This window comes from Passer domesticus, chromosome 7 (assembly GCF_036417665.1).
Source record: "Passer domesticus isolate bPasDom1 chromosome 7, bPasDom1.hap1, whole genome shotgun sequence".
NCBI classification, from domain to species: domain Eukaryota; kingdom Metazoa; phylum Chordata; class Aves; order Passeriformes; family Passeridae; genus Passer; species Passer domesticus.
In genome coordinates, this window is record NC_087480.1 from 51249957 (window position 1) to 51265022 (window position 15066).

Sequence of the window (15066 nt, forward strand, 5' to 3'; positions counted from 1 at the left end):
AAATGCTTCTCAAAACTTGAAATATGCATTGAGAATTGGTCAAAAAAGGTAGAAACAATATTATAGATCAGTCAATACTGCCTCTCCTTTATGAAAGCAGGCTGCCTTTGAACTTCTGACAGAAGAAAACAGTGATAGATGCATAAAGAAATGAAATATTGCATGGAAATAGAAGTGCAAATGAAAACAGGAGGGGGAAACAGTGAGATAAGATCTGCTGAATCTGCTGGTTTTTTCCTTCTTATTTCTTAGTTTCCTCCCCAATCTAAATAAAGGTATTGGATGTTTCAGAAACAATGTCTAGCTCAACTGAACTGACTCATCTGCTTTAAAACCACACATGAAACACTGTGCTTAATTCTAATTACTTTTTTGGAGAAGTTAAACAAGACATATGCTGGAATATACAGTGCACTCAAAATTCTTCATCTAAAGTCAGAATCTTTGAAGATTAAGAAATTAGCACAGGAGGCTTGAGATGGAGTTTACCCAGCACCACTTGTGGAAGCAAAACAGGCATGACCAGGAGCTCCTTCACGGCCTTTTGTTTTACCATTCACTACCAAAACAAGAGAAGGAAGGTATATATCCTGTCTATAAACAGAGCACAGATTTAACACATGGACTAAAGCAACTGAGGACATCATTACTATGATCTGGTGAGAGATAAGTGGATACATTTAAATGTGGGGTATCTTTGCTGTAATATATGAGATCTTAAGAGGATCCTGAATGTCTCAGTTTTCAGTCTACGTATGTTTGTTCCTTTGGAGAGAAAAACTACACCAACAGGAAGTCAAAGTGTTAAACACAACAGAATTTCTAAACTTTAAAAACTCACCAAGCAAATATCAGACATGAAGCATCTGAGTAAAAAAGGAAGCAAAGAAGAATAAGTGCTCATTATGGATTGGTTTACAGTTCTTTATGTATTATTGGAAAGTCGATAGAAAACTCTCCTGCTATTTCTTACACAAACACAAACATCGCTTATGATGACAGGTTGAGCAAAAACTGTGGCAACAAGGGGATCCACTAGCATCCAACTGAAAAGGCACAATCATAGAATCAAATAAAGTCCTTTAGTGACCAAGCTATACAGATCTTATGTTGGTAATCTACACATTTAGAGGAATCATCTTTACTATTCACATAGTATATCACTATGTATGCATATGTGTTAATTCAGAGCAATAATGTTAATGTGCAGTGTGAGAGTAGCTGTCAGTGACTTCTGTCATAGCTCAGCAATTTCATGCTTGAGTCATGCGTGCTCCTGAAATTATGTAGTGGCCACCTTTGCAATGTACAAATGTCTTCTGTTTACCCAGCATACTCCAGAGACAGACACATAAATAAAGTCTTGGGGGCTCACCGCAGTGCTGAGAGGTCCTGAGTACTCTTGTTTCCCAAGAAGCTGACAGAGATGGAAGGAGGATCTCTGCATTCAGGTGAGCTGCCTGTTAAGGCAGTGTTGGTTCTGGCCATTTGCAGAGCTAGATGGGGACAGACCTCTGCTACCAGACACCAGAGATCTCGGGCAGGGGTGCAGTCATTTGAAAGGTACGGAGACAGTGACCATGTTTATGTAGCTTCCTTGGTTAATTGCAATTGGACACGGAATCTAAACTACCAGAGAGTACAGAGCAGCTATAAAATTATTTTCTGTGTCCAAATCATGTCCTGCAAACCACCCTAGACAACTCTTCTAGCCAGGATGAATATTATAGGAACTAACCTGGGAGAGTTTCTTCACTGCAATAGACACCTAACTGGATGCTTGAAACCAGCTGCTGAAACAGATGGATTGTTTTCCTTTACGATGTGCTGTGTCCTTGTTTAAACATTTCTGCCATATTATTGATATTTGTCACTCTTAAACAAATATAGAAAACAAGCCTTCTCGGTTCTGTACAGGATAGATATCTTGGGTGCCTACTGGCATCCTCAAATCATGGATTAGAGCAAATCCATGGCTACATACACTCATTTTTCTTTCTAACACTTCAGGGCAGAGGACCAAATTCAGCTCAGCTGCAGAGCTGGATCCAACATTTCCTGCAGCAGCTGTACCCTTCTTTCTTTGAATTGCTAATAATACATGTTATCACATTCTCTAGCCTTTGTCATCCCCACCTGCCCCACGGATTTTATTCAAGTGACAGGACTTCAAAAAATCATGTACTTTTCCCAGTCATGACACATATTTTATTCAAGGTGATGATTATATGTCTATCCTCTCCCATAAACTACAGGGCCAGAAACATACTAACTAGAGTTTTGCCCCAGTACTTTTACTGCCATCTGATTATTTCCTTGGTGGGAATTGCATTTGGCCTCAAACACTCATATTTATCTATTTACTTAATTTTTATTTTTTGTTTATGGTTTGTTTTAGTTTAGATGGTATTAATATGATATCTTTTCCTTTACAATGGTTTTGCATGGTATCTAATTTTATTTGTTACCAAAAGCCCCCAAATTCTGTAAGGTTTGTTCAGTTTTTCATGTGCTTGGTACTTGAAATGTGAAACTGAGCTGTGTAGAGCATGTGCTGTTTCTATCCTGACTTCAAATAAATGAAGCCTTAGGCCATTTATGGTTTAGACCATAAATTCAGATGTCAAAGGAACAGGTGGCAACGTGACACAAGCTGTTCTTGCTCATTGTGTGAGCTTCCTCTGCTCAGTCTCCTGCCGCTTCATCTCTGTCACAATCCTGAGTCACTCTCCAGCAGTGGTTCCTCCACTTTGGCGGGTTCACTTTCTGTCCATTGATAAATGAGCTTCTCTGCTTCTAAGCAGTATCAGTCTGGAAAATGCAGAGCTTGGAATGTGAAAGCACGTCTCTTCTGGCACATTAACTCAGGCACAGAACCACATCACTGACTAAAGCCTTCTGGGATGAAGCTGGCTCACATCTCCCACTCTGGAGCCGGTGCAGAGGAGCTTGGGTCCATCTGCACATCAGCTCCAGCTCATGAGCAGTCTGCTGCATTGAAGGACTATGGGATGTGGTTCAAGAACTTACAAAAAGGAAAGAAGAACCAAAGCTTAGCAGAAAAGTGAATAAATGGGCATGGTATTTTAGTATTAAATAATGTAATACTTGTTCTGTGTTTGTTCAGCTGCTGCTTTTGGAGATTTTTTTGGTATATATTTTAATATCCTGCTGGTAAGCAAACATTGACAGTGTTTCTTCTTAAGTGAGAAGGAATTATGTATCAGTGTTGTTTGTATAGCTGGCCCAATCATTTTAATCAAACTGACTTCGTAAATATCTTTGGATCCTCAACATTTTTTTCCTAAGCACTATTCATATTCAAGAGTTGTCTATACAGGAACTAGTCCTCACAAAATTTAGGTAGCTTCATCCCTATTTCTAGAAGACTGTTGTGTAGTGAAGGTAAGGAATGTTGCTCACTCAACTGTGAATATTCAGTACCTTGGGTACTGTAACCCACAAAGCCTAAAGTTGGGCACTGAAAATTAGAAGGCTGTGTTGGAAACTTGAACCTTCTTGACTTCTCAAACCCAAGAATTCTTATTTCTCAGCATCACCTGAGGATTGCTGCAATAGCAACCTCTCCCATCTCAGCTTGAAAGAAGTTTCAAACAGAATGGGGTGGGAAGTGACCTCACACAAATACTGGCTCAGAACATTACTTGACTCTGATTCTGCACATTTCTAGCTACCAGAAGTTATGAAGCCCCACAGTCTTTCCTGAATTACAATCAGCAGTTATCAAAAGCTGATGAGACACATGAAAGACTAATGCGCATTGAGAAAAAAACCTGTTTTCCTCACTCTCACCAGGAGACAAAGACAGGCTATGCACAGGCTCATTTCATGAGAAGCTGAGCCAGCCTCTATTAGCAAACGTTTTAGGCATATGGTCCAACTCTGGCTTGCAGTTTCCTTTCCTCAGCCCTTTTTGCTTTGTATCACCTCCCTAGACAGCAAAGCACAAGGACCTACAAGAAAACATGCAGACCTGAACCAGGAGCCATGATCACTGCAGTGCTTTCAAATTACCTGTACTAATTGTTCCTACACATCATACCAGCAACCAACACCCAACAGAAAGCATTCTCAAATCCCCCCATCCTCATCTTCAACTAAAACCACTTGTGCTCTTTTCTTTCCCTTTTCTTTTCAGCCTTTCTTTGTCCAGCCATTAAGCAGCTGGACTAGGTCCTCCCTGGCTACTCTTCCCCACCATCTGCTCTGCCATGTATGTACCAAATCCATTCCATACAGAGCTCCACGATGTAATTGGCTAATGATTGGTCTGCTTGGCAAGCTGCTTTTCAACAGAGCACTGGGTGACTGCTAGCAGAGCTCCTTGTCTGTAGCTATATTATTACAGCATGTCTTTCTGATTAATTCGAAATGCAGTACTGTAAGTTTTAGTTTCACAGTCTGGATATTATTAACTAACATTCAGAAGAAAGACTGCTCTCTTCACAGCTTTACAAATTTGAAAGGTGAGAGAGGAAGGGGAAGGGATTAGAGGAGGGTAGAAAGAGCAACAAACACAGAAACAGTGCAAGGTGAGAAGCACTTTGAAGGGTGTGTCAGGGATAAACAATGTCTTTGCATCACAGACAGTCCAGAAGTCAACCAAAACATTATGAAAATTGTAAGTCTGATCTGCCCTGTTTCACTCACACAAACAGAAAAGAAATCTGTGGGGTCTAAAGCTGCCTATGGCTGCTGACATTTCAAGGCAGCTAATCAGGATTTAAAATTTGAAGAGGGTACACAGAAAGTATGGTATGCAATGGATGCTCCCTGATCGCACCCAAAGTAAGTGAAATGACATTTCTGAATCTCAATAAAGTAGTGTAAAGGGAAATAACATCTTTGCTTCCCTCTGCCTGGAGCACAAGATCCACGAAAAGGGAGGCTATTTATTCAAATCTCTGTGATTAAAATATATTGCTAAACTCAAACCTAAGTATTTCTGTATAAAGATGTTACTGCTCAGCATGCTGGGCTGTCTTGAAAATAGAGCTATGGATCTAAGCTGGATCTTTGCCTTATCTTTTATCTCACCCAAAGCTGCTTAGTCTTTGTGTACACGTGGCCTGACCTATCACTTTTATAGTCTATTGCTATTGAATTGTCCATAAATCTTGTAATCATTAGACAAGGTTAGCCTTCACATTTCAAAAGGGGAACCTTTTTTTTTTTTTTTTTTTTTTTTTTTTGCCAGCTGATGTTGGCTGTTTTTTTCATCTTTGTAACACTACATTATGCAAACTAGGTGCTGACCAGCAGATACTTCCCTGACTGCAGGGTGCTGATTCTGGCAACATTGAAACAGACAGAAACATATACCAATATAGGTTACATTGATCCATTTTATTCCTAAATGCAAGTATTAACAAATTGGAAAGTTATTGGCCAATTGACTCAAAGTATAAGCATTAAAATAATTCATCCTGAACAATGCGTGGTTTCATTTTATGTTTAGTACAGTAGGCTCACCTGCATGAATTTGCTGTGCTTGTTTAATATCCTCTTTAAGATGAAAAATGATGCCAGTCCTGTGGTAATAGCATCTTTTGACGCTGAGAAAGCATTTCACTGGATTGAATGACAGTTTCTCTTTACTATGATGGAAATTTAAAAATTTGCTGTAAATGTATGGCATCAGTTACACTGTTCTGAGCAAGGATGCATACTAATATCACAATACTATCTCAGTTTTGACTTTCGAGGGAGACTAGTCAAGGGTGCCCACTTCCAGTGCTATTTTTGCTAATGGAAGCAAACCAGTCTTCAAAATATTGGGGAGATTGGATGGCAACTCTAAAGTAGATTGCATTAGAGCAGAACTGCCCTTAAAATAGTGTCCCATTTTGTTATACATTAGTAACCCTTTGGAGACTCTAAAACAGAGTATGCAGGGAACTACGGTTTCTAAACTACTTCCAAAATATGCAGTAGATTAGGATTCAGCTAAAGAGTTTGGAACTGAAGTCATGATAACTGTGGAACTGCTCTGAGTCCCTCACTAACAGCGAAACTGAAAACTCACAAGTCTGAGGACCTTCACAATGGCCTGCATAGGGTACAGTGGGGCTTCAAATGAAAAAATACTTCACTTCAGACTTGGATTTACACATGACTTCATGAAGGAAGCACTATGGACTGCTCTTCCATGCTGTGATCACTCCGGGGATGTAAGGAAAAGTAGCTCCTCCCCTTGCAGGAAGACATATCACCATGAAGACAAAGGACAAATCCTTATGAATTCTCAAAAGGCTAGATAATTTCTTTATTACATTTCTTCAGTGTTCTGAAAGAGTCAGAAGTACACCAGCAGTACTAGGATGAATAAGCCTTTGGCTCTACAAATAGAAAGAAAACTCCTTCAGTCAAACCAAGCATCATGTGAGCAACTGCAGCCCAGGTCCTTCCTCCACTCCTTGGCCTCCTGCTTCCCCACATTAAATACAAGAACCCTCTTCTGTGATATTTTAGACTTTTTTTTGTACTGCTTTCCTGCATCAATAATGCTGAGAGAACATCCTACCCCACAGGTACTCTCCAGTGCACATCAACCCTTACCAGAGTCTTTCCCATCCCTAGTTACTGTTGCTGTTCTCTCATGCCAGATGAGCCTGGAACATCTTGCAGACAGACGCTGGCAGAGATCCTTCCGCTGGCAGCTCACTTAGAGCCATAACCTGTAACCCCCCACCAGTCTCAGTGCTACAGATTTGGGAAGCTAGAATTAGTCCCTATGGCAACAGGGAAATCTGCAAAGTCCAGGTGAAATGCTGAGAGGTACCTGGTGAAACTCACTAAGCAGCTGGTTCCCATTTATCACAGGCTTCTGCAATTAAGTGTAATCAGACCATCATTCCCACTATGAAAAAGATTGTTGGTAACACTACATGGCCAACTAAATAAGTTTCTTGGGTGGAAGGTAATGATTATTGTAGTACACAGGAGAACCAGGTAAGGTAGTGGGACATTGAGTGGGCCCTTCACTAACACAGTAAACTGAGGAATCCTGAAGGAAAACCAATATTAATCTTCCATTCTCATACCATAATGAATGTTGCAACTGAAGGCACTTTTTGAAAATTAGTTACTCTTATTCTCCTCTGAAGTTATTTGTATTTATGTACTTGTTGCAGGTTCAAATACATGGTCATCTAAATTAAATATACATCAAGTCAAACATTTAGGAATACAAAAAATACAAAATCAGTAAATAAAATTCAACAAATATAAATTGAAAGGCAAAATGAACTCATTCTGATGAGTTAATATAATTCCCTTATGGAATGCTGGTTTCCATACTATAATTAATTTTAAACACTAAACCAGTATGTCTGGGTTTTGATAATTATAAAAATGCATTCATCCATGTCCTTGAAAATTATTAATATTTATCATAAGAAATATCCTGTAGACATTAAGAATCAAGGGAGACAGTGTTTTCAGCAAATTCTTAAACAGCTTTACTAAAACAATAATGGAGTTTTAAATACTTGTGATTCCAAATCAGAGAGACATATAGGGCTAAATCCTCAAGCCTCCTTCCTAACATCTACCTCATAAACCACTCAGGTAGAACTTGCACTGAATCTCAAAATCAAAGATTTCAGGACCAACTGTTCCACGTGTTCATTCCTGTTCCACTCCAGAGAGCCAAGAGTATCAAGTGTTCTAAAGGGATGAGGCCATAGTGATCTTATAAAAAGATTATGGAGGACCCTATAGTTCTCTTTCCTATCAGGGATAGCTTCAGTGATAAGGAAACTGCATCATGACACTTTTGAGTAACTTCTCTGACATTTCAGCACACTGATTATCTGTATTTCTGTTCATGGGTATTTTTAAGCCTCTCAGCACATTTGGACCTAGAGCTTCACACTTGTAAGGACTCAAACTCATCACCAGCAGCAAAAGATGCTTCCCTTAAGTCATCAGAAGTCAGTGGGGGGGTGTGCTTGCATAGAAGCTGCTGGATCACATGCTTGCAATCTAGTTACATGTTGGCTTACAGGTTATGATAAACCTGAAAAGCAGAAACTGGAAACAAATATGAGTTGAAGCATTTTGTAGTTTCAAAAAATTAGGTTCCATTTTAGTTTCTTTTCCATAAAAAAAAAAAAATCAAGCCCACATATGTCACTAATTACTGAAAAGAAATTTGATCAGAATGTGCTTTCCATCAAGATATACCCCAATCCAATGTCATGAAATAGCAATTTCATGGAACAGATGATTCTAACATACACACTAACATATGTGTGTATATCTATGTACACATATGTGACTATAGATCTCAAAACTTCCTTGGTTGATAGGTTAGCTCTTAAACTTCAGATAATTTGTTTGAGAGAGAAAACAGAAACTCACCCAAAATAGCAGCAATGATTACAATAGCAATGATCAATAAAACCCAGTGTCCCCTTCCAAAATTATAGGCAAATATCAGTTTACATTTTCATTAATTGGTGGGAAACAACTGTCATCCACAGATTAGGAAAGGGAGCTGACTCTTGGTTGAAATGTTAGGAAATCTTTACAACATTTTGCGGCTAATTTCTGTAACAGACTGAAGGAACTGGGTTTTCAGAAGGTACCCTGAGTTTTTTGTTTTCATTTTGCTGAAGCTGAGCTCTGTTTGTGATGGGGACTGTGAAAACACAGAGGACCAGAGGAGACAGAGGTAGATAAGAAAAGGTGTGTATTCCATGTCCTATCTCTACTCAATAACTACAGGAGGCTGGAGCACAGTGATGTCAGTACAGGCAGATGTGCATCACTCCCTGTGCACTGATGAGGAAGCAACCTGTGCTCCCACAAAGCAAATTAACCTACTGCTCTTTCATGTACCAATGGACAGACTCCAACCAGCAAGTTAGATAATGTGCTAAATATAGGCTGACAGAAGAAACAATGAGATTTACACTAATCCAGAGGAATTGAATCTATACAGGATAACCATTGTGGTGCAAAACAAATGGAACAGCTGATGATGTTTTAAGGAGGAGAAGTTCTTACCTCTGAAAGTGAAGTTTTAACTGGTTTGCCCTCTCTCTTTGACATTCCTAATTTTGCTCACCTTGCTGACCACCAAGAGAGGAGTGAAAAGAGTTGGAGTGTGTGATTGTAGGGTGCTATTTTTTATGTCAGCATTCTTCATTATTGAGTTGGCTGTTTATGCTGCTGGTGTGTAATGTTGTGAAGCAGATGAGCTGGTAAAGTATGAAGGGTATTCTATAACCTTTGCTGTACTTTGAATTACCGTACAGTAACTTAAAATTCAGAAAGGCTGCTCCGAGCAAAATCAAAACACAATAAGATAAACTCCATTAGGAACTGATGCACTAGGGTTGTTGTTGGAGGAGGGCAAAATGGTCTAATTAATAGCTATTGCATTAAACTCATGCTGCAGTTGCAGTAATGACACTGATAATATTGATGGCATTGAAGATAGAGTTTAGTTTAGAATGGAAATGAGCAGAGTATTCATCTTGAACTGCATATTGCTGTAGGCAGTGGAAGGCCTCAGAGCTTCTTTGTTTTGTTGTTCTGCTGTTCAGCTGTTTTTCTTTGATAGTGCAGCTCCAAGCTATTAATATATATATTTACTCAGGACAGAGCTTGTTCATTTCACTGAAGCCCCACAGCTGACATTTGGCTGTACTAAAGAACAAGCATTTATTGGATTTCATTCCTGCTGTTTGGTTTTTCAGGGACAGCTACATGTAGGTGGATAGTTATCTAAAGGGTTCCCCCAACTTCTTTATAATTTTTATAAAACATTTCTCTCTCTTCTTTGGCTTGTGAAAGCTGTTGGCAGCAGGGAATGCCAAGTCCTGCATCCTGAGATAAGGTTTCATTCTCATCAGTATTTGGTCTCCATTCAGACTCCTGTTGATATGTTCTTTCTTTCCCTTTACTGATGTATCTGTTTGGCTTATGTTATTGTTTAGAAATAAACACATCACAGTCTTCCAGTAACCAAGCTGATTTATGTAGGTAGATGAGCTCTTCATCAAATGTCAGGGTCAGTAAAGCTCCTGCCCACTCAGATATTAATGCCCACTGTCTCACAAACACAATTTATTAATATGAAATGTCAAATCCCAGAACTGAAACAAAAATTACTGAATAGGACCAAAACCTAGTAAGCAATCCAGACCTTGGAATATATCTTGGGAATTCATCACAATTACTGACACCCAAAAGCACTTTGATTCCAAATGGGTCATGTCATGTAACTAAAATCAAGACAGGCCTGTGATCAAAAGAAAAGAGTCAGATTTGAACATACTGGACAAAAACCTTTTCTACCATTGAATTTGGTGGCAAAAAAAATATTCTTGCCAAAGAAAGATTAATTTCCTTGCCTTTATCCAGACTTCATTCAGCTGTCGTGCAAACTTCAAGGTTGCTAGCACTAACCCAGGTGATACAGATTGCATCCAAACATCCTAGGAGTTTACTCAGGTAAAAAAAAACAACCTCTCAAATACCCAGTTGGACAAGTTTACCACACAAAGAGTATGCCAGGCCTCCAGATACACTGTACAAAACAGATAGAGCATCCATTTAGCCAGACATGTGCAGATTCAGCTAATTAAAGGATGGTCCTCTGGTGAAGAACTGGTGTAAAACTCTGAACTTCTCACTTCAGAACAACAAGAAATTGGTATCCACTTTAAATACCTCCCTGACTTCAGGAATGGTCTCTTGTGATAGGGGACAGCCTTTGTGCTCCCTCAGTGGCAGCAAATGCTGGGTCATTTGGTGTTGAAATTTCTCTGAGTGAGTCTTATCTGTTGCCTCAGGAGCATACTTATTACTTGCTTTGTTTATGTTTTAATTTACTTTCCCTAAAGATAACACTTCAAAGCAGCAATTAATATTCTTGTAACCTTTTTACTGGTTCATCTTAACACCTGTTCATACATTTACAAAGAGAAACTCTACATAAAGAAAGCAGCAAATATAGAAAGTATTGTAGAGGCCAGCAATATATTCCTTGCCTTTTCCAACAATTTCTATGTTAAATATTAAGAATAATTGTAGGTTTTGGTTATTCTAGGTTATGAATTTGTATGATGGCTTAAGCAAGATATCAGCTTGGTCTTGATCTACATCCCAAAAGTCTTCATCCAGAGAGGTTGATAGCACAGCTGACTGCTCCATTTCACCAGTTATAATGTGCCACAGAGCCAGAAAATTCTCCTTTTCCAGGACCTTTCTCTCCTGTTCCCTGGATTTTGTAATGAAAACTTTTCCATGCATTTGCCAAGCTTGTCCAACCATTGGCATAGATCAAAATCCGTTATGACAGTAGCTAAGAAAACACTAGAACAGTAGAAGCAGAAGCACTGAAAATTTTCCTTTCCAAAAACCCATGATTTCCACGGTTGTCTTGGTTTGTAAGGTCCAGTCCCAAATTATTGTGTAGAGGAGAGCATCTCTAGTCCAGATTCTCAGCAAATGTCAATCTACCTACAGCCACCAACTGCAGAACAGCTGCCAAAGCAAGCCTTAGAGCTGATTCTGCTATTTGCTCTCCCCAGAATAAAGAAGGGTTATTTTTCATTAGCATTTCTGCCAGTACCTTGCCTCACCCTGTGTAGTCTTACACTGATTTGTTAATGTCGTCATTTGTTCATGATTTGGATTAGGAATGGCTGGCAGGTATTCAGTCTGGATTCACCCATTTCTACAGAGGAAGAGTTATCAGCTTTGCTTTTCCATTAGATGTATAGGATTACAGCTGAAATCAGACCTGGATCCAGGGAGTTTTATTATCTCTGATCAATAAGCAATGAACAGGGGTAATATTCTTTATATAATATGGACACAATATCTCCACAGGATATTGGAATAGCATTCAAACAAGGAATCACAAATCTAGTTTGCTGGGAGATACCATTTACTAACTGAATTTCTGTTCAATGCTTCAATCTAGCTAAACTGGGGATAAATCCTCTCACCTGACCAATATAAATGAAAATTATATTTTACTTGGTAAAGGATTTACAGAATAATAATATCTTATACTAAGACAAAGTTAATGAAAGAAGTATTAAACCAGATAATGTTAGACCTTTAAGTACCTATGTTCTCTCTCACGATCTGTGCAGAAGAGGTGCTGAACTTTGGCCTCCTGCTCTGACATGCTCTGACTGAAGTAACCTTCAGACTTGCCAAAGCTTCCTCTTATGTGGGAATCAACAGAAGGGAAATATTCTTGCATTTTTACTTTAAGAAAGCTTCATTACACTGATTTTGTTAACTGGTTACTAAACAGCTTACCCTAACTCTTCATTTCAAGTCTACATCTGCTCTCATTTTTACCATATCTTAGTATTTTATACAGTATTTATTTTCCTTTTCCTTTTTTTAAGTGGCTATCAATGCACCTAAGGCTATCTTGCTGTACACACTCCTGCTTCACTGCTTTTTACCCTTCTGTGAACTACAGAACATTTGTTTGCAAAATAAGCTTCACGAGTGCATTACTGCATTCAACAGCATTTCCCCCCCTCTCTCCTGCTACCCCATGCAGGGTGTCCATTCTGTCTGGCTGAAGTAAACGCAGCAAAGCCAAGGCTGCCAGATAGCAATTCCTATTTTGTTTGACCTTGCTGGGACAAGTGGTGATCTGTGTTGTCTACATATTAAAAGCATCCTTCAGGGTCAAAACCTGGCCATTAGAAAGCAAGGATGAGACAGAATGCATAAAAGTTGTTCCCAAATCAAATGCTTTCTAGAACTGCATCAGCTTTAATGAGAAATGGCAGCTCACAGCACTACACACATCTTTTTATACTGTCAAACATAAATGCACAGGAATGTATAGGACATGATTGGCAAGTGCAACCATCAGATCTGCCAAAAAATGTGTGCACCTTGCCAAAGAAATGCCAGTCAGACTGGGCAATACAGACACTGACTCTGGCCCTGGCACCTGTGAGCAGTAAACCTTTGCCCTGCTAATAAATGGTAACACACAATTGCATTTTGGTTTACGAACATATGGTCAGAACAGCCTTATCTCAGTCCTTGAAAAGAAGAATCACTCCACTTTACTTCCCCTTTCTTCTCCATTTTTTCCCTAATTTTTCTAGAAAAATAATTTCATGTTCTCCTCCCTATGCAGCTAGTAGTATGTTCTGTTACCAGTCATGAGTGATGTTCTGAGCACTGGAGTGCACAACCTGTTTTAATGAGCTCTGGCAGAACATCAGACTCATTCCCCCACCCCCTGTCTAATTACAACCTGCCATTTGTGTGACTCTGCTTCAGGATCTATCAGCAGAGCTATTGGATACACCTATTTCTAGGGATTTATAAATAATCAATAATAATGAGCTTAAAAATGACTGAAGAATGGCATGCAGCTGCAATATGTTTGTATCCTTTCTACACTGTTTACCCCACTGGCTTAGGATGTTTTTTCAAGGTCTATGTAAAGAGCAAAGTTTCCTGCAATTAACATATGCTGTCAAATAATTCAGTTTTGGTACTTGAAGTAAAGTTGTGAAACTCTTTGGTGACAAAACAATTTGGAAAGTTTCACCCATAGTTCAAAGCCCTCATCCTGCAAGGACAGATACACATATTTTACTTGCTGCAATTTAGCAGACATGTTTATATCTAAAGGATGACTGATGTGCCTAAGAGTCAAGCCTAATGAAAGTCTTCAGCAGACCTCGATCTGCACTAACAGGCTGAAGCTACTTTTGGCTCCTAAATATTGATAAATTAGTTTAAAACAAAGCATTTGAAAATTACTTTTGGTTCTACTCATGTGCCAACCATGATTTTTTTCTGGACTTAGATCTTGGCAGAAAGATATAGGATATAAATATAATAATTTTGTATATGGACCAGCCAGGGATGTAAATTGCTACAGAAAAATGCCATTCTGATGATTAAGGACAGGTCTTCACCATCCTTTTCTAATTCTTCTGAACCGAACAAGAATTTTGCTGAAATAAAATCTGCTTATGACAATCAACATGGTGCTCAAGTTGCTTTTTAAAATTCTAAGGCTTTAGGGATAGAAATACATAGAGACACACATATGTGTGTACAAAAAAAATGCTGGTTTGATTTTCTAAGCTGTCAGTCATTCTCTAATAACCGTAGACTCTAATCCAGGACAAAAACAAAACATACCCTCCCTGCCTACAGAGATGGGCCATAAAGGTTTTAAGGTTATCAAGCCATCAGCTTACACACTAATCAGATCTTAAAATATTTGCTGTCTGTTTAGTAGGATTGACTTAGGGTCCACTCAAGAGATTTGGAAAATAAAGGTATCAATCTTCACAGTTGTTACCTGCTTCAATACAGGAATGAGTCATTTACTTTGCTTATTCCTGTAGTAGGACACAGTTCAAATTTCCTACAAATCAATCTCAACTTCACCTGGTTACTAAGCAGTCAACTGCAGTACTTTTTTATTAGCCCACTTTATGGTAATTCTGTGGTCTGACCCCAAATCTGGAGCTCCTATCAGGCCCCAGGAAAAAAACTAAAGGTGACTGAACAAGTAAAACATGTAAGAGCAAATGCAGATCTGCAATTCCCACTACCCACTCATGTCTGGCTTGACTGAGTGGTCCAAGTACCACTGCAGTGCAAAGAAAATTAAATTAAATATTTCATTTAAATTCTACACCTGAGATTTCCTTACTGTTATACCAAGAGTATACAATAAAGAGAGTACTTGCTCTTTTTTCTTTCTACATAGTTATCAATAGAGCAAAATTTATAATCTGAAGAAATAGGAGCTTTATAGGAGGTCACAAATTTTTTTTTTATTATTGCAAGTCCACTCACTCCATGCAACTATTTAATATGCTTTTTGATTTATTTCTGTATTGCATTTTCAAATCTCTGCTTTGTTCTCTGAACACTTCATGCTATGGCTCCTGGGCTGACTTTGTCTGTGCCCAGTATCTCTGCTTTCATCTACAGAGCTTTTTCTGGCTCTGTTATCTGGAACATGTTCCTCAAGGGCTGGTTAAAGAGTGGATGATGGGGTATTACTTCCCTTATCCA